We start from the raw sequence: 21,646 nt of genomic DNA, 5'->3' as shown, positions 1-21,646 counted from the left end.
AATTAGTACAGAGTCAGATGAAGTAACAGCGCATGACTGTTACTTAAGGACTGAGGAGGAAACAAAAGGTCGCGTGGACCTTAAAAACACTCCTTTGGAAGATCCCGATGGGACTTTGTATGTGGATGGTTCATGTTTTAAATTGCCGAATGGTGATGTGACTACTGCATATGCTGTTGTAACTTTGAATACTGTCGTGGAAATGCAAGATTGAATCAGAACTCTGCCCAGGCTGCAGAGCTGATCGCTCTAACTAGAGCGTGTGTGTTAGCGAAAGGGAAACGAGTGAATGTGTTTACCGACAGCCAATATGCATTTGGCGTCGCCCATAGCTTTGGACGATTGTGGAGAGAGAGAGGTTTTATGACATCGCATGGTACGAAAATTCAGCATGGACAGCTTGTGAATGATCTTTTGGACGCACTTACGTTACCTAAGCAAGTGGCGATTGTTAAATGCAGTGCGCACCGTAAGGTGACGGATGATGTTGGTCGTGGTAATGCGTTCGCGGATGAGATTGCTAAGGAGACTGCCCGGAACCTTAGCACTAGAATGTATGTGACGAGTTCGGTTAGGTGGCCTACAGAGACTAGCATGTGTGAGGACACTATCGAGAGCGTGAAAGCAATTCAGAATGAGGCCACTGAGACTGAAAAGACGAAATGGAAAGAGAGTACGGGAAAGTTGGATGCGAATGGTTGCTGGGTCGATTTGTCGGAGCACAAGAGGTGGATGTTGCCAGATGCGTATGTGCTGGCTGTTGTGACAATGGCACATGGGTTAGCACATATTAGTGCGAAAGGTATTTGTAAGTTGTTGTCTCCTGTGTGGAAGAATGATGGTATTATGAAGTGTGCTGAGAGATTGGTGAAGAATTGCATGATATGTATGTTATACAATCCTGGAAAGGGGACCCCCACACCTCCTGGCCACTTTGCTCCCCCTTCATATCCCTTTGAAGTAATTCAGCTAGACTTCATCCATATGGAGAGATGCAATTATTTGAAGTACGTTTTAGTTGTGGTTTGCGCATTCTCCCGATGGATTGAAGCCTATCCTCTCAAAGACAACACTGCCCTGTCTACTGCGAAAATCCTACTGAAGGAATACTTTCCTCGGTATGGAATGCCTCGAATTGTATGGTCTGATAACGGAAGTGAGTTTGTAGGGAGTGTGATGAAGAGTGTGTGTAAGGGCCTCGGAATTAATCAAAAATTCCATAGCGCCAATCATCCCCAGTCAGGAGGTTTGGTTGAAGGGTATAATGGCACCCTTAAACTCAAACTGGCTAAGATTCAGGCTACGACCGGACTTTCGTGGCCTGACGCTCTGCCCCTTGCCTTGTTGTCAACAAGGACGACAGTACACTCCCGAGTAGGGCTCAGCCCCTATGAAATAGTGTTCGGCCGTCCTGCGAATGTTTGGGGGGTTCCTAGACCGGGTGTATTTTCTAATCTTGAGTACCCAATGTTGATTGATTATCTTCATGATCTGACTGCTAAACTGAGGTTAATTCACCAACAGGTTTACGAAGCACTGCCGACGCAGACGGAGGGTCCAGGCCACCAGCTCCAACCCGGGGACTGGGTGGTCACCCGCAACTTTACCCGCAAAAAGAATTTGGAACCCCGCTTCACCGGACCCTACCAGGTCCTCCTTGCCACGAGAACTGCCGTCCGTTTAGAAGGGCGAAAAAAATTGGGTGCATGCCACCCATACCAAGAAGGTTCCTATACCTTTACCGGCAGACTCGTGGGTGAGGAAGGGCATTGCTTCATCTGAAACCGAAGGACCACAGACTTTTGTACCCTTTAGCGACGCACAGCCTGTCGGAGAATCCTCAGTGCAGCAGAAAGACATCGTTGAACATTTGCCATCACAAGACTCAAGATCAGAACAATCAACTGATCGGCAGAACTCTGTTCCTTCATCGGATTCTTTGTTTGACGAACAGATACGTCCTGGGAAAACTTGATACTTTTTGCGATCCAACACCAGAGACAAATAAAATTTTCCGTTCTGTTCCTTGACAATTGCATTATCCCATTTGCCACGATCAGTTCAAAACACCCGTATTATTGTGATTATTTTTGTAAAAATTGAGTTTCGTTCCATCTATGTGCTTTTACTTCCGCAGCTAAGAGACTTTCTGTACATACATTGTGAATAAGATACCTTTCATCCAGGTGTACCGTAGGGCCGCGCGTGTACTTCCTTCTGGTTAGTAGGTCTTGGCGCTAGGCTAGAGACCGTCGGTTCCTGGGAACTCCTAGGGATTGACTACTGCTATACAGAACGAAGTACGTCAAGAAACGTTGCGGACGGTTGTAGGGGATGGCGTTTTCGAAGCTGATGGACTTGGAAGAAGCTCAGGCGCAAAGATTCAAATTGCAACAAATTATTCATACCAAATGTTTTATGCTTCAAGTGTTCCTATTGTTTCTGACTGTTTCTTTGCTATTGGCGGGTGGGGTGTATTACATGATGTCGTACTTCTTATCTTCTGCCATACCCACTCCTACTTCTGAACCTAAAACTACCTCCACTGCATCCCCTCATTCTTTCCATATCTTACCTGAACACGAACAGGCTAGACGTGTGGAATTCAGAAATAATTCCTTTATTCAACTCCTTCATCAGCATCAGTTAGTGGTTAATACTACAAATTGTTGGGTGTGTGGGCTAATGCCACATACCACGGATAAGGGAATTCCATATCTGATCCTACCTTATAGTTCCCAGGGTTCAGCTCGAGCATTCCAAACAATGTTTCGAAGTGCACTAGATTCTTACCCCAGTCGAGAGCCACGTTCTCCCTACTCTGGTCCTGGCTCGTATCACAAGCCTTTGTCTATAGCGATAGAAGATTTGGATAAAGATATCTATGAGCCATCGCTCATCCCAGAGGAAGAGGTACAAGCCTATAGGGTCCTGAGTAAGGTCGAGTATAGTGCGCTCACGAGTGAAAAACAGCTTAGAAGCTCGCCTCCGATATGGGTCGTACCCCACATTGGTAATCTCTGTCTAATGGGTCGTGGCCGAAGATCGAAAGCTCGTCTTGGAGAGAGTGCTTGCTCCGAGAATTATATCCTGCCGATGGTCTCGTCCCCTGTGTTTCTGGCTGCCAAGGGTACATACTTTGTCTGCTATGATCGTGCGTATACATGGTTGCCCTCCGACTTTGCGGGCTCATGTTTTATCGCAAATCTGTTGCCTCCGACGTTCACTGTAGATGCAGACTATCATAAGACTAGAGTTGTGAGAGGCGTGATTAGCAAAGAGGACACTGCCGGTCAAGAGGCAGGAGACTTTTTCAAAGGTTTCCTCCCGTTTTGGGGACCTATGGTTAATAGTAGGAACCTGAGACAGTTGACTTGTGTGGTGGAATCGACAGCTAATATCACTGCCAGTGCCCTTGGTAATATCACCACAGAACTTCAGGCGGAAAGGCTTATGACGTTACAAAACCGTATGGTTTTAGACGTGGTCTTAGCAGATCGAGGTGGGGTATGTAAGGTGATCCATTCGAGCTGCTGCATTTTCATTCCAGATAATGCTCCGACTGTCTATCAAGCCATCTCAAGGTTGTATAAAATCTCTGAGTCCATACACGTGGACGTAGGGGATTGGACGCTGCTTGGGTGGTTTTGGGGCCTGATGTCGACGTGGGGTTGGAAGATTCTGATGATCATCGGAGTTGTTGTAGTGTTCCTGTTCACGTGTTGCCTTTGTGTGCAGTGTGGTCCTGCCTTATGTGGCCTCTGTGCTACGACGTGTATAAGACAGCCGCCTGTTACCAAAGGAGCTCGGTTGGACAGAGCTATGTTGCAGCAACATCTAGATGGTCTGATGAAAATTGAATATGATTCTGACTAGTGCTTGCCTACATGAGGGCAAAAGGAGCTTCTGAGGTTCCGTGACGATCGTAAGTGGTGTTTTCGACTCGCACGAATATGGTCGAGTCTGGTATCTACGAACCGCAAATGACAAGTTTAGTGGGTGTGCGCAGTTTCGCTGTGCTAACCTAAACCGTATGTTTGTTTCGTGGGTTTATACATCTGTACCCACGGGTTCCATCTTAGATATGGCATCCATTTTGTCTCTTGCCCTCAAGTAGCCAGCGAACGGACGCTGTCCGCTTCGCGACCCTGGGATTCCTAAGACTCTTGCGGAAGACACGTTTCCTTTGAAAGTGTCTTTATGATGAGGGGGATGATACTGTAAGGCAGATGGCCCCGCTCGAGGCTCATCTTGCCGTGCCGGTCTGTTGTCTCAGCCGTGCATCTCATTAGGCACGTCTCTTTGATGCCTGTAGCTCGTGTTTCTCGATACCACCCCTTTTACACCCTTTCCGATCTCCCCACTGTTTCTGCCTTCCTCTGCACCTGTCCTTGTTCCTTCTTCGATCTGTTTACTGCCGATTGGAATGTACTAATGGTGAGAAGATGGGTTTTTACAGTTGGGAACCACGAATGTTTCTGCACTTATGTTCCGGACCTTGAATGCATCAAAGCGACCCCTCTCGGGGATATTATGGGAACCAAGTTGTAAACCTTTGTGTACCATGTTAGCCTATGGGAGAAGTGTGTATAAAAAGGAGCGATCCACAGTAGCAAATTGAAGCAGATCCCGAAAACATACCCGTTGTGTACTTCTCGTGAATTCTGTGTTCCCTGCAGTAAATAAACCTCGAATCTTTGACGCCGAAGGAAGTGTCCCGTGTCTCTGTCATTTGTACGCCGGAACAGGTTACCCACGAAGGTTTCAGGTGTTGTCCCCTGGCACCGCTGGGTCTTAAATAACCCAGTCCTTCAGGGTAAGCTGTCGGTCGGGACAGGGAGAGGGGTTGATCAACTGGATTAGAGTCTCCGATGGATCAGAAGTGACACCCCTCACACCCCCAGATAGGTGTAATCATGCTTCATCATTGGGCAGCTCCTTGTTGGGCCGGCGCTGCAATGCCAAACGGGCCCCTCGAGGGGGCTCTTTGACGGAGATCTTCGGAGTTGGTTTCCGTAAAGGTGAATGCATGTGTGGATATCGTGGTTATAGGGTGGTGTAGTGAGTGGTTAAAAATATCTAAAGGGTACAGAGTACGGTTTAATAAGGTAGTTCCCTTGACAACAGTAAAAACAAATGAACGCTGTCCTGTGAATAGAGTCAGCATATTTCATGCCTAGTGTGGCCCAACTGGATCTTAGGCAATTCACCAGTACTGAAGAGATGACACCTAACCTACATCTGATTGGGAATGAAGGTGTGTTTTTAAGTAAATGTGCCCAATCAATATCTTGTGTCAACAATACTTGCTATGGTTCAGGCCATCTGAAGTCCGACCTGTGAAAGAAAAAGACACCTAATCAAGGGTGTCATCACTGACGGGATGGGTTGTGATAGAGCAGGGGAGAGACATACATTTTTGTGTACTCCTTGTAAAGTCAATCTCTCATGATAAGTAACATGTATTAACCATGTGGAGCATGAGAATTAATCAACCAAGCATACACAGAATAAAATTACACGTGGGAAAACTAACTTGCTGATTTGCAAAAACTAATTTACTAATGAAGCGAAGAAGTCATACTAATAAAAAGCAGTGTTATTTTTAAATAAATAAAAATTTGTATTTGTGCTTTCTTATTGAATGTTTATTTGGCCAAACAATGAATTTGTTAAGTAAAATATGTATTTGCTCTTTGCTAGGTAACCTCTAACCAGGGAAATTAAAATGGTGGGAGGTAAACAGAAGGGCTAAAATTCTAAATCTAACATCTATTGTGTTTGTTTTCATATTAGTTCCCATTGAGGCCTGCGCGTCCTAGTTCGAAAATGACTGTTTATGCGAGACTTCGAGAAATAAGGCTCTGCACATGCGCGTCTGTGCTAGAGATGCTTGAACGGCCTGTGCTCGAAGTGGAAGATGTCAAGGTCAACTTGGCCTAGGACACCGGAGATGTGCCAAAGGATGCTTAAATTTAAAAGCCTCGGAAACCTGCGTGCAAGATGGACAATTCTGGCAGTGAGAGAATATGCAAGGATGACATAACAAATTAGGAACTGGTTTGGACAGGGAGTGCATGAGGTGATCTTCACCACCCCTCTAATGGACCAATGAGAAATGAGTATGGACCCTAAAGTTTACATTTTGAGTTAGATAATCAGGGAAAAAAAGGTATAAAAGAGCCTGTACGAAAGAAGGAAAAAAGTTGGTCCCGTGATTTTTTTTGCGCATCATGACATGCTGCTGGTCTGAATGATTTTTGATGCGAAAAGACTTTGAATTATTTTTGGACTTTAATTTTTGATGGGGCAAAGACTTGAATGCGGAGACCTGATGGGAGGTAGACATCGAGGAGGTTAGAAAGACAGTCAGCTCGGGAACCTGTTTCGTAGCAAATTCTGTCATCGTCTATGGCAGACTGGTAATATGTTTTCTAAATTTTCAATTTCTCGAATGTTTTAATAAATGCTAAAATTCACGATTGAATTGTTATTTTCTTTCCTGACTAATTTTAGATAAACATTTCTATAAAAATATCTGAGTTATGTGTTCATTTAAATAAAAGTCATGACAAGGTAAATAATACAATAATGGGAATATTGAGATTGAGCTGGTCTTAATCGCCATCAACTAACTTCTACTAGCTGGTCCATCGACCAAAACAGTGGAGTGCCTTGATGTTATTTCCTAAAAATGTAGAGAAAGGGAACTTGTTTATATATATAAATATACATGCACATAATGTATAAAATTTGAACTTAGGTTAATAAGGTATTCCACTGTCCAGCAGCTCACCTTCTGCTGATTTAAGGAGCAGTCTGGTGTGTGAATGTGTAACTCGTGGTGCTATGGGGCCCACCGATGAGTAAAATAAGTCAGCTCCTGGGTTAAGTGAGATTAGTTGGGAGGGTTGTTTGAGAGCCGCTCTGGATCAGATTTCTTGGTAGCAGAGGTCTGGTTGCTATAGGTTAGTTTTGGATAAATAATGTATCATTTGACCAGTTGAGTGTATATAAAACATATATGCAAGGTTTATGTCTAACACTTTATGTTGAGTTTGTATTACGATATGTGTAGTCAAAATTTTGCAGCTTCCGGGAAGTAGGAAGTTGGTCACTCTGTATGCAGGCAGAGGAAAACGTGTAACAAGGTAGTCACATGGAATTGTGCATTGTCTAGTTTCAAAGTTTATAACACAAGAAGGTGTTATGTTAGGGAAGTCTTGTATGAGTTGCGTTGAGTGAGTCGCATTAGGTATCCTCGTGAAACTCTGACCTTAATTCTCAGGAGAAGTAGTCTCCACATGTGTTTTATCCCCAAGGAAATGGGCTTGCTTTTTGCATGAAAGAAGGGTAGAGTAGAGGGAAGTGATACCTTATCGGCAAAAAGAAAATCCGTGGTAGGAAAGAGGTAAGCGCTGCTTACTGGAAATACAGAAAACTTGTGTGTTTGAGTAAACTATCCCTTTTGTTTAGTAAAATAGACAATGGAAATGTTTTCTTGTTTGAAGTAAAAGAATTTGTGGGAAAAAATTTATTATTATTATGAGCAGGATAGGGAGAAACCTTCATGGTTTAAGAAACTTAAGAATTTATTTAAAAAGAACAAAAAAATCCTTACTAGAGAGGAATAAGTACTCCCTCCACCGAAAACGCCCACATCATACATGATGACGAAATATGACTATCATATTTGCATTTGGTTAGAGAATTGGGCAAAGTATACTAAAAATGACGGAGTATTGGCATTTCCAGAAGTAGGTTCTTTTGATATAGCAGTATTACGAAATATGCGAGATAAGATGATGAGACTTGAACCGAGACCTAGACTAACACAATTTGATGCATTAATGGAATGGGAAGATGAGATGCATGAGCAAGAAAGAGAGAGATTCGATAATGTAGAGGAAAGACGGTGTGGTCTAAGAGACTTATGGGGAACAACTCACAAGAGTAGAATGAGAAGATGGAGAAATTCTGATATGTGGGATGGTATGTATCCGATGCGAACAGTTGAAGAGGCTGTAGGGAGAAAAAGTACAGAGAAGAGGAAAAATCTAGAATCAGAAAAAAGAAGTTGTAGGATCAGTGACACCTAAGATGAGGTGCTGGGGGAGATTCTAAATAGAAGACCCCTTCTGTATCAGCCAACTTCTGCAGTGGTGACACCAAATGCACCACCAATGGAGATTAGATTGACAGGAACCCCAAAACGATATTCTGAAATAAGAAGTAACTCAGAAAAACAAGAGTTAAAATCAGTTGAAAATCCTAGTACTTCTGAATTAACGCAATCAACAAATGAATTAGCTGAGAAAATTCAAGAACGTACCAGAAATATAGAGGCTATAGCTGTGCTAGTAACTATAGGTTCTGTAATACCAGTTTTGAAAATCAAAGAATAAATGAGCCTTCGTTAACAATTCCATTGAATCAGAGTTTGCAAAAAGTAAAGGAAAATATTTTTACAGACTTAAACGAAACCAGGAATACTATTAGAACGACACCACCTGATTTTAACTATACATCAAAGCCCAATATGTAGAATTCCTATGGGAGCAGAATCAGCATCTGAGAATCCAGAGAGAAGTATAGACAAAATAGATTTGACAAAAACTCTGATAGTGCCAACGGCAGAAGAATTAAATGATTGGGTTAAAATCCTACAACAAAAAGATTTAGAACCCAAACTTTTAGACGTGGTCAGATTAAAGATAGATATGGAAGAATTGATTATTGGAACTATTGGAACAGAGAGACTAAAAACATCAAGATGAGGAGCTTATGTTTATGTGCAAAAGTATAACTTGGAGAGCTAAAGATTTGCATAATAAGAAACAGCAAACAAATTAGGAATAGAATTTGCAAAAAAAGAAAAATGTTACAGAAACCCTACAGAGTAGATTTTACTGAAAAAGATATAGATAATCTGAATACATCTGGAAGATTTACCCAAATAAAAGAATTCATTGTGTTACTGAGAAAATGGGGAGATATTAATCGATGGAGAAGCAGATGGATAAAGAAAAAGGCAGACGCCAGTGATAAAACATCTTTAGCATTCCCTGTCAAAGAAAAGGAATCTGTAGTGACCGAATTTCCCATGAGAGAAATACCAGGAGGTTATGTGCATGTACCATGGAGTAGACAGGATATATTGTCATTTACAAATTATTTTCCAAGAAGACGAGAAACACCTGTAGAATGGTATAGACAAGTAGATAGGTTTGTGAAAGTTTCAAAAGTGTTGTGGGAAGATTTAGATGGATTATTTGACATAGTTGTACTTGCAGATTTGTGGACAGAATGTAAAATTACAGTTGATTGGCCAAACGAAGAATATCATAGAGATGCTAAAACAGGTGCTCTAGGTCCAGAGGCAATGAGGAAATATGATCAAGTTATAACATTTTTGAAAAATAAAATTCCTCCAAAAGAAACGGATTGGGTAAAAATTGATAGAACTCTTCAAAAACCTAAGGAATCCGTACATGCTTATTATGAAAGATTGCTTTTAGTTTTTAAACAGTATAGTGGATATGAAACACTAAGTGATAAGGATACGAGTCATTTTATAGGTTTGTGTTTGGTTAGAGACCTGAAATGAGTGAAATGATAAAGCACCACATGATGTGTTGGCAATCAGTAGAGTGGACGTGGCGCTAAGATATGCAAAGTATTGTAGTGCGAAATTGATGCCATACAGTGAAAACTTAAAGAAAAAGCTATGCGGGCACAAGCGAAAGTAGCAGAACAACAGGAAGCGCAGTTGAATAATCAAAATAATGAAGCGAGTCAAGTAAAAATGAAAGGCAATATGAATAAAGGGAAAGGACAAAAGAATATTGATAAAGCAAAAAAGAAACAGCAATGTCATAATTGGGGCAAGATAGGACATTGGAGGAACGATAGTAAGTTACCCTCAAAGGTTAATTCAGAAAATAAATCATTGAATCCACAGGTGCAGAATGAGGTAAATTCACAGTCATCGCCATCGCAACAGGTAGTTACTCAACAGAGACAGGTGCCAGTACCACCTCTCCCACAAAGTGTAAATCTCCAGAAATACGGTGCGGAGACAGGATTCTACGGAAGAGAGCTGGCAAAAATATCACCGTGTGCAGCTACAATACTGCAGTTTTGGTTAAGAACGGATGGAAATGAGTCAGATGAGAGTTACTAACGGTGCCTAGGAGAGGAAGTGGAGTGTCTGCTTGGCGCAACTCTGGAGGTAGATCAATCTGGTCCTTTTGTGAGTGGAAAGGTGAATGGTGTAAATATTACTTTCCTAGTGGATACAGGTACTACCCGTTCTACTGTTAGATCAGTAGAAATTCAAAACCCTCCTCTCTCAGGTGAGCATATCCAAGTTGTAGATGTAACAAATAAGCAGATTAAACAAGCATTTACATTGCAATGGTCTCGGCATTATTAACACCTTGGCTGCTATGGCTTTTTCCCTCCTGTGCTGGAAGTTGCTATATTCCATGGATCATGACGAGCTCAGCTCGTCATAAGCACAGCTCCAGTGTGCCTCATGACGAGCTGAGCTCGCCATGAGCAGCGAAGGGGTTAAAGGTTGAGCTATTGGCATTGCTCATGACATTTTATTTTTTAATTTATCAAGAGGAGGGAGAGCAATCGGTAGATCAATTGGGCACCATTTACCACTAAGGAAAGTGGAAGGTCCAGTATCAGCTAGTGCCCTCAAGTGTGGATCAACAAGACTGGGTTGCTGAACTGTTCCTTAGATAAGGGAGTGTGTGTATCTGGCGTGTCCGGAGGTGAGGATATGACACCTTTGAGTATCCATTTTGTTGGAAATATTTGCCTCACACACCCTTGCGAGTGTCATGCTTCATCATCGGCGTTGCTCCTCGTCGGGGAGGCGGTGCAATCCCCGACGGGCTCACCTCAAAGAGGGGCTCTTTGGCGGAGAACTTTTAAATCCAACAGCCTTATGGTGAAGTGTGGGTATGCGAGTAGTGCAGTGTGTAGCCTAAAAAGTGATTTAAAATGCAGGAAGGGGTACCGGAAACTACTTTATTAAGGGGGTCCCCTACTACAAATAAAAACGTGAATCTAACCGTCCAGGTGCCAACAGGTTAGGTGTAGTGGCCCTAGATTAGATTTGAAACGAAATTGGTCAACATGTTTCTCGCATGGGGAGAGTACCCGCGATTCATCAGGACCTATGGTGGGTAAAAACAAGGTCTACAACCGTGATACAGCATGCTAATGTCATGTGCCTAGTACCGAATTGTGCGATATTTTATGTTTACCTCAGTAGCTATGTCCTATACCTGGATGGGAAATAAGAATACAGGGTTAATAGCATGTATAATTGCCAGAATAAGTACATGGTGCTAAACCATAACAACACACAGTGTCATGCTAGTGATAATATAATTCTACTAGCCTAAATTCGGCGTGACTGTATAGTGACAAGGTGGATACATACTGTCACACCAACTTATTGTAAGTGAAGGCTTTTAAAAACAAGGAGTATTAAAATCACAGCAGCAGTACTAGTAGGAGAAAACCTTCCTAATCGTTTAATCAGTGTTGGTGACGTGGTGAAATTATCCACATTCAGTGTCTATAATGCAAATCTCGTGCCAGGTGTGGAAACATGCCAGGTATGAGAACCCGACTCACCTGGTAAGCAGGAGCTAGGGGCCACAGCAATACTCGGCAGGTTTGTACTGCAGGATGGAGCCTCTAGGTTAAGCTGGGGATGTAAGGGGAAGGTGTGTGTGTCATCAGGAAACGATAAACAACACGAAGAATTGCACAGAAAAGTATGACCACAGGAGGTTTCATGTTGAGAACCCCTGGGTTTGCCGTGGTAGCAAGTGGTCTGGACTCGGGTCCTACAGGCATCCCCAGAAAAGCCTTCTTACCTCTCAATCTCTGTGCACTGGTAATGTCACCTACCCATCGCCGCTGAGCTCGGGAAGATGTTTGAGCTCGGCGGCGAGCGCCATTTCAACCCGCATCCCGTCACTGAATGTTGCGTGACTCCGCCCCCTCCGCCGGATGTCTAGCTCCGCCACCAGTATCAGGAGGTCGTATTGGTACGTGGAGCGGCCATTGTAGAGTGGGGTTTGTGGACGCAACAGCACACCGGCCGAGTTGGGTGGTAACTGTTTCGGAGGAAGGGGTGCGTCTGACTAATGTTTGCATCGGTAAAAAATGTAAGGTAATAGATTATCAAATTACCTAATGCGCCCCTTGTGAAAGGGAAATGATTTATCGCCTAAGGTCAATCATGGCTCCTAAAAAATGTGAGTAAGCCCGAATGTTAAGGGTGGTAAACCCAAGACGAATATGTGCAGCATGGAAAAATAATTGAGAATTTACAGCCATGTAATATCTGATGTCACTCAGTTGATCACAGCTCATATTTGAAGAACTAGGGAGCTAATGGTTGGTTAACACACTCGATATATTGATCTAATTAGTCACGTTAGGTGCAGAATGAAGGATCAGTGTACCTAATTCGCCCCTGATAAGGGGAAGATGAATCAACGCCTGTGGTAGATCAAGGCTAATGTAAAGATGAAAGTAAAACCGGATGTTCAGGGTTGGTGAACAACACACTGTATCTCTCAGCTAGTCATGTGGGTGCAGCATGAATACATATATCAACATTTACAGCCAAGTGATAACCTAACGCGTACCCCTCAGTTGGTCAAGGCTAATGTTGGAGAGAATACCCAAGGCTAATGGTTGCTTGACGCGCTGGATGGGTGTCCCTGCTAGTAATGTGAAGTGTAGGATGGGAGGATAAATAAGGATTAGCAGCAGAGTGGTATTATAATGCATGCCACGGAATATCCTCATTCAGGCCCAGACTATCTGACGATAAACGGTGGATCCACCTCTGTTCTTTGTGGAACAGGGCTTGTGTTGGGCAATTAGGGCTAGATTCAAGGACAAGCCATTTGAGTGAGTCAGCAGTATGGTTAGCCGCCATAAAATGTTTGCACATCTTAGTGTTGGTTTTTCTGCAGCGGAAATTACTGCGGTGTTCAGTGATGCGGGTTTTGATAGGGCGTGTCGTCATTCCTATGTATTTTAGTTCGCATGGGCAGGTTAGCATGTTGATACAATGTGAGGTATTACAGTTAGTATGACCTATGAGTTCCCACGTGAAGGTGTCAGTAAGTTGTATTGTTTTATGTACAGCTGTGAAGGCACAGGCTGCGCAGGAGCCGCAGGGATAGTGCCCTTTCACGGGGGGTAAATGCCAAAGTGTCTGCTGGGACGCCTTCTTGGTGACTTTGGGTCTCGTGCTGATGAGGATATCTTTAACACTTTGCGATCTTTAAACGCAAATCTAGGTTGTTCAAAGGTGAGGTCACCTGTGTTCAGGATAGCCCAGTGGCGTTTGATCATGCTCTTGACTCTAGTAGACGCAGGGGTGAATGTAGTGACACAGGTTATTGGTTGATTCTCTAAAGGTACTTGCTCGCGTTGTTCGAGGAGGGCCTCTCGATGGTTATTTCTAGCACGTTTCTGTGCTTTAGAGACATCTCTCATAGGGTATCCTCTATCCAGTAGATTCCTTGATAGGATTGTAGATTCTTTCTTGTACTCCATCAGATCACTACAATTTCGCCGGATTCGGAGAAATTGCCCAAAGGGAAGGTTGGTGCGCAGTGCTTTGGGGTGGTGGCTGGTGTAGTGAAGTAAGCTGTTGCGGTCGGTGGGTTTTCTGTACATTGTGGTACTTTTTATTTAAAATCATAAATAAATGGCATTGTCATTTACATTGCCAATAGCTTAATCGTTAAATAAATGGCATTGTCATTTACAATGCCAATAGCTTAATAGCTCGGAAATGCATGACCTATTGCATTTACACCCACACAAAGCCACACACACAAAGCCACCCACACACACATACAGAGCCACCCACACAGAGCCACACACACACAGAGCCCCCCACACACAGAGCCCCCCCACACACAGAGCCCCCCACACACAGAGCCCCACACACACAGAGCTCCCCACACACAGAGCCCCCCACACACACACAGCCCCACACACACAGAGCCCCACACACACCCACAGCAACACACACCCAGAGCCACACATACCCCCAGAGCCACACACACACCCAGAGCCACATACACACCCAGAGCCACATACACACCCAGAGCCACATACACACACAGGAGATCAAGCAAAGCGAGGGGGAAGGGAAGCAAGCACAGCGAGGGGGCAGGGGAACCAGGGGGCAGGGGAGCAAGCACAGCCAGGGGGCAGGGGAGTAAGCACAGCCAGGGGGCAGGGGAGCAAGCACAGCGGGGGGCAGGGAAGTAAGCACAGCGAGGGGGCAGGGGAACCAGGGGGCAGGGGAGCAAGCACAGCCAGGGGGCCGGGGAGCAAGTACAGCCAGGGGGCAGGGGAGCAAGCTCAGCGAGGGGGCAGGGAAGCAAGCACAGCCATAGGGCAGAGAAGCAAGCACAGCCAAAACTCCTTTTTACTTTTTTATAGTAGAAAGAGGTGTCAGATGATACAAGGAGGGGTAGAGTAGGAGAGAGTCAAGAAAGGGTTATTTTGGGGGTCATAGTAGTGGTATGGGGTTTGGGATAAATGAGAGCGGATGTAGAGGATATATAGATAGATGCATAGGCTGAGAAATAGGGTAGTGCATTGGAAATGCTAAATTAGAAACAAGTGATAAATATATAGATCCATAAGTACCCTAAGTTTGTGGATGTGGATGGTGTGGGCTGGGTATTGCTAAATGGAAAAATAGGCAGCATTTCTGGCCCTGGCCCTGGTCATCTCAAACAGGCTCAAACAGGCAGCTGCACTTGTCCTCTCCGCCCTTAACAGGCTCAAACAGGCAACTGCCCTTGTCCGCCCCACCCTTAGCTGAGACTCCCGGGCTCAGACGCCATAACCCTGGCCTTTTATAGCCCTAGTAATCAGGTGACCCCTTCAGCCAATGGGAACCCTAGCCCTAACACTATCCAATCACAACACTAACCCTAAAATCTAGAACCAATAGAAGACCAGGACCTTACAGCCAATCTTAGCCCTAGTCCAAGCACCCAATCAGTTAAAAAAACATGATCTCTACATCCAATAAAGGCCCTAGCCCTACCAGTAGTCCCAACCCAAGTACAAGCAACCAATGGTACAGGAAGCCCTAGTCCCTACTTCCAATAGAAAGCCTAACCCTACTCTTAGTCCCACAACTAGTCCAGCAACCAATCACACCAGAAGCCCTAATCACTACTTCCAATTAAAGGTCTAACCCTAGCCCTAGTCCCACCCTACTCCCAACAACCAATAACATAGGAAGCCCTAGTCCCTACTTCCAATAGAAATCGTAACCCTAGCCCTAGTCCCAACCCTACATTTATTGAAACACAGACCCAGAAACCAATCAGAACCCTCACATACCAAACCAATGAGGACACTAACCCTAATCCAGTAGAAAAATCAGATACAACCACCAATCAGTGTACACATGTATCAACCACTAGCAGACCATATAAGGTCCTAGCGACCTCAGACAAGGTTTGCTGGCCAGGGAGCTGGAAGCTGCTTCTCCTGTTCGGAGTCTCCTAGGAGACGTACAGGCTCAATCCACACTTTGGACTTCTGCAGGTAAAGGCCTCACTAACTTGAAATCTAACAATACTGTTTGAATAAAACGTTACTCCCTCTCCTGGCCTAAAAACAAAGTGCACAGTCTCTAGTAAACACAGTTTAAACAGTTCACAGAAGCACCCTCTGATGTAGAATATCCCTGTTGCTGGGAGGGAGGGGGGCTGGTTTCACTGGCTTGTGAACACAAAATGGTGGCTGGGGATGCACTGTTTTAACATACAGGTCTGAGCACAGAGCAGAGGAGAAATGTGGAGGGAAAACTGAAATGTCACCAGGACTGAGAGGGAAAACTACACAGTTTGGACTGCAAATCCCATAATTCAACACGTTAAATGGAAGCAATCATGTGCAGCGAAAACCACACATTTAAAGCACAAAACAGGTGATTAAATATGCAATCACAGGCAGGTTAACACTATACTTTTAAACTGTAACAACCACAGGCAAAGACAGTAATCACAAAAGGGAAAATCGTTTTTTTAACAACTTTTGTTTTGGGGAAGAGACAGCACTAGTCTCTCTCCTTACCACTTCCTGGACTCTGCTCACTACAATCTGGGGCACAGGAAGGCTGCAACTCACAAGATGGAGGAGAATGATTTGGGGTGCACCCAGCAAAGCCTTAAGGGGCCTGGGCAAGTGTGAGGGGAGGACTCAGACTTGCCTAGTAGCTGAATAGCCAATAGTCTGCGGGACTGGGGAACTGCTTCTCCTGTTCAGAATCTCCTAGGTGACAGTCAGGCTCAATCCACACTTTGGAATTCTGCAGGTAAAGGCCTCACTAACTTGAAATCTAACAATACTGTTTGAATAAAACTTTACTCCCTGTCCTGTACAAAAATCGAAGTGCACAGTCCCTAGTAAACACAGTTTAAACAGCTCACAGAAGCACCCTCTGCTGTAGAATATCCCTGTTGCTGGGAGGGGGTGAGGCAGGGGGCTGGTTTCACTGGCTTGTGAACACAAAATGGTGGCTGGAGGTGCACTGTTGTAACATACAGGTCTTAGCACACAGCAGAGGAGAAATGTGGAGGGAAAACTGAAATGTCACCAGGACTGAGAGGAATAAACTACAAAGTTTAGACTTAAAATCCCACAATTCAACATGTTAAATGGAAGCAATCGTGGGCAGCGAAAACCACAAGTTTAAAACACAAAACAGGTGATAAAATATGCAATCACAGGCAGGTTAAAACTACACTTTCAAACTATAACAACAACAGGCAAAGACAGTAATCACAGAAAGGGAAAATTGTTTTTTTAACAACTTTTGGTTTGGGGAAGAGACAGCACTAGTCTGTCTCCTTACCACTTCCTGGACTCTGCTCACTACAATCTGGGGCACAGGAAGGCTGCAACTCACAATATGGAGGATAATGATTTGGGGTGCACCCAGCAAAGCCCTAAGGGGCCTGGGCAAGTGTGAGGGGAGGACTCAGACTGTATTCAACCCGATGACTCTGTATGTGAAAGTAGGTGCCACTTTGGAATGTAGTGTGTAGCTTAAAGAAAGGATAAACAAGGTATGAAATGGTTGTTCATATTTTACAATTGCCTTGTCTTATTAACTAGCAGCACACCATGTTAACAAGTTACATATAAAAAATATATAATATTACACACACCCAGCTTTAAGGAGAGCCAGCTATGTCGGTGCTGTGTAAAAATAATTTTGAACATTGGTTTACACAGTGATGCAAAAGGGGGGGCATACAAATCTCCCCATTGTGACTGCTCTGTATTATGTGGTGTAATGCCAGCAAAGGTTGCACTGGGAATGTGTAAATAAAGCAGGTCATACAACTGCTAGTTGGAATACCGCATACACAACCATGAGGGAAACCTGCTGCATAGGGGCAGGGTTGAAAAATTGGTATAGCACAGGGTTACTCTGTAACAAGTTAAGCATATTAATAATGTGTAGTAAAGATACGAGGTATTGCCTCAATGATATAGCAGGGGTGTTACGCCATCGTACAAAAATTCAAGCAGGTTTATATAAAGAGTAATGCCTCTATGTGACCTCTGTTTTGTGTAGTATAATGTCAGTAGTGGTTCTGCTTCGAATTGTATAGGTAAGTGACTCCTGTAGTGTCTAGCTAGCATAGATTATTTGGGTTCGCATAATGGATTAGTGCCCGAAAGTAGTACGGGGAGTGGGTCCGGTGCATGTCACCTGAACCTGTAGTAACTGAGGAGAAAAATATCTCAGAGGGGAGGTATAAAATGAGGAAGGGGGATGTTCCGTCACCCTATGTTAACAGTGTCATTAACAAAGCTGGTCCATGATGGTTGATCAGTCAAGTGTCTAACTCGCTCGACGGGATGTTGGTCATTTAGGCTAGTGGTATGAGTGGCAGGACAAAAGACCCAGTTTTGTTCCCTCTGGAACAGTCTGTTCGTCCCAGCAATTGCGTGCTTCCAGAATGGTCCACTAGAGGTCATCAGGGGTAGGATTGTTGGTCAGGAAATGCATACTCTACTTAGTGGTACATCCTTTGCACCATACATTACTGTGGTGTTCAGTGATCCTAGGGGCATATTACCAACAAGTAGCGATATTTATCGCTAAATAGGCTTAGCGATGATTTTTTTATCGCTGCCTATCGCTGGATATGTTAGCGGAGAAAACATGCTATTAGCAACGTTTTTCTCCATTGTGCTAAAATATCCAGCGATAGCGATAGCAGGAGTCTGACCTAGGGTATGTGCTTGCCACAATGATCTGATATTTGTTTTTAATCTAATTTCAATTACATGACTTGAGGAACCAGAAAAAGGTAGGATGGAATTTGGCATTTGTACATCAAATAAGTATAATATGAAGTGTGTGTTAAGCTGATGAAGGATATACATTTTTGGTATGTGTTTCCAGTTGGAGCACCTAGAGATAGAGAGGCTGTTTCCTTCACTGTATCTAGGAATGGATGTGGATGATTTAATCGACCAATAGGTTTAAAGATATTGTTCAAATCTGCTCGGGGAGTAGATGGATAATGTCCCCTTTGTCTGTCTGCATCTTTTGATCCATAGAGCTGGGCCTCGTATACCTGAGCACGGTCCAGGTGAGGTGAGGTCCAGTCCCCTGTCATACTGGGTGAGAAAAATTATGTAATTATAAAATTATGCCATTATGAGAGCACTTGTGTCTGGGAACTTGTGAACATTTCATCCTACTAATATACATACATTTATTTTGTAGATTTCCATTTATATCCATTGACATGGAGGATTAGCGTGATACGGTTGGTACAGGTTGTATCGTTTCCAACCCTTTTATATGACATATTATTGATATTGAGCACTATCAGATTTAATTTATATCACTATTATGGCAGTAGCAAAATGTTTGAGAGCAGAGGCCCTGATGAAAGCCGAGGGATTTATTACCTGGTAGGCAGAAACATGATGGCCCATTTTCCGACAGATATTTGGTCATACTGTTGTTTGCACTGTTCTGGTTTTTAATTAGGGGATGTGCCCTGACATTGATTAAAGTAGTAGTTCTTAGGACACATCATCCTATTTTAACTCACTACACATTTTTTCGTTGCACTGTGTGTTTATCACTGTCATAGCCATCAATGATTAGCCATCAGAAGGCGGTTCACAGATAGTTGTGGACTAGATCCAGCACCATTGATTGAATGTGTGGCATTCGGTCTCGATGATCAAGGGACTTGCCATTTCACCAGTTGGATGGCCAGATGATATGACTGATCACCAAGTCTGTTTGATGGTAATACATCATTCCGTGGGCTGGATCTTGTCGACCAGTTCTGTATGTAGTTGTCAGTAAGTTGTATTGTTTTATGTACAGCTGTGAAGGCACAGGCTGCGCAGGAGCCGCAGGGATAGTGCCCTTTCACGGGGGGTAAATGCCAAAGTGTCTGCTGGGACGCCTTCTTGGTGACTTTGGGTCTCGTGCTGATGAGGATATCTTTAATACTTTGCGATCTTTTAAACGCAAATCTAGGTTGTTCAAAGGTGAGGTCACCTGTGTTCAGGATAGCCCAGTGGCGTTTGATCATGCTCTTGACTCTAGTAGACGCAGGGGTGAATGTAGTGACACAGGTTATTGGTTGATTCTCTAAAGGTACTCGCTCGCGTTGTTCGAGGAGGGCCTCTCGATGGTTATTTCTAGCACGTTTCTGTGCTTTAGAGACATCTCTCATAGGGTATCCTCTATCCAGTAGATTCCTTGATAGGATTGTAGATTCTTTCTTGTACTCCATCAGATCACTACAATTTCGCCGGATTCGGAGAAATTGCCCAAAGGGAAGGTTGGTGCGCAGTGCTTTGGGGTGGTGGCTGGTGTAGTGAAGTAAGCTGTTGCGGTCGGTGGGTTTTCTGTACATTGTGGTACTTTTTTATTTAAAATCATAAATAAATGGCATTGTCATTTACATTGCCAATAGCTTAATCGTTAAATAAATGGCATTGTCATTTACAATGCCAATAGCTTAATAGCTCGGAAATGCATGACCTATTGCATTTACACCCACACAAAGCCACACACATAAAGCCACCCACACACACATACAGAGCCACCCACACAGAGCCACACACACACAGAGCCCCCCACACACAGAGCCCCCCCACACACAGAGCCCCCCACACACAGAGCCCCACACACACAGAGCTCCCCACACACAGAGCCCCCCCCACACACACAGCCCCACACACACAGAGCCCCACACACACCCACAGCAACACACACCCAGAGCCACACATACCCCCAGAGCCACACACACACCCAGAGCCACATACACACCCAGAGCCACATACACACCCAGAGCCACATACACACACAGGAGATCAAGCAAAGCGAGGGGGAAGGGAAGCAAGCACAGCGAGGGGGCAGGGGAACCAGGGGGCAGGGGAGCAAGCACAGCCAGGGGGCAGGGGAGTAAGCACAGCCAGGGGGCAGGGGAGCAAGCACAGCGGGGGGCAGGGAAGTAAGCACAGCGAGGGGGCAGGGGAACCAGGGGGCAGGGGAGCTAGCACAGCCAGGGGGCCGGGGAGCAAGTACAGCCAGGGGGCAGGGGAGCAAGCTCAGCGAGGGGGCAGGGAAGCAAGCACAGCCATAGGGCAGAGAAGCAAGCACAGCCAAAACTCCTTTTTACTTTTTTATAGTAGAAAGAGGTGTCAGATGATACAAGGAGGGGTAGAGTAGGAGAGAGTCAAGAAAGGGTTATTTTGGGGGTCATAGTAGTGGTATGGGGTTTGGGATAAATGAGAGCGGATGTAGAGGATATATAGATAGATGCATAGGCTGAGAAATAGGGTAGTGCATTGGAAATGCTAAATTAGAAACAAGTGATAAATATATAGATCCATAAGTACCCTAAGTTTGTGGATGTGGATGGTGTGGGCTGGGTATTGCTAAATGGAAAAATAGGCAGCATTTCTGGCCCTGGCCCTGGTCATCTCAAACAGGCTCAAACAGGCAGCTGCACTTGTCCTCTCCGCCCTTAACAGGCTCAAACAGGCAACTGCCCTTGTACTCTCTGCCCTTAACAGGCTCAAACAGGCAACTGCCCTTGTCCGCCCCACCCTTAGCTGAGACTCCCGGGCTCAGACGCCATAACCCTGGCCTTTTATAGCCCTAGTAATCAGGTGACCCCTTCAGCCAATGGGAACCCTAGCCCTAACACTATCCAATCACAACACTAACCCTAAAATCTAGAACCAATAGAAGACCAGGACCTTACAGCCAATCTTAGCCCTAGTCCAAGCATCCAATCAGTTAAAACAACATGATCTCTACATCCAATAAAGGCCCTAGCCCTACCAGTAGTCCCAACCCAAGTACAAGCAACCAATGGTACAGGAAGCCCTAGTCCCTACTTCCAATAGAAAGCCTAACCCTACTCTTAGTCCCACAACTAGTCCAGCAACCGATCACACCAGAAGCCCTAATCACTACTTCCAATTAAAGGTCTAACCCTAGCCCTAGTCCCACCCTACTCCCAACAACCAATAACATAGGAAGCCCTAGTCCCTACTTCCA

The sequence above is a fragment of the Lissotriton vulgaris genome, chromosome 7 (genome assembly GCF_964263255.1).
Source record: "Lissotriton vulgaris chromosome 7, aLisVul1.2, whole genome shotgun sequence".
Classification (NCBI taxonomy): domain Eukaryota; kingdom Metazoa; phylum Chordata; class Amphibia; order Caudata; family Salamandridae; genus Lissotriton; species Lissotriton vulgaris.
This window is presented reverse-complemented; position numbering follows the sequence as displayed.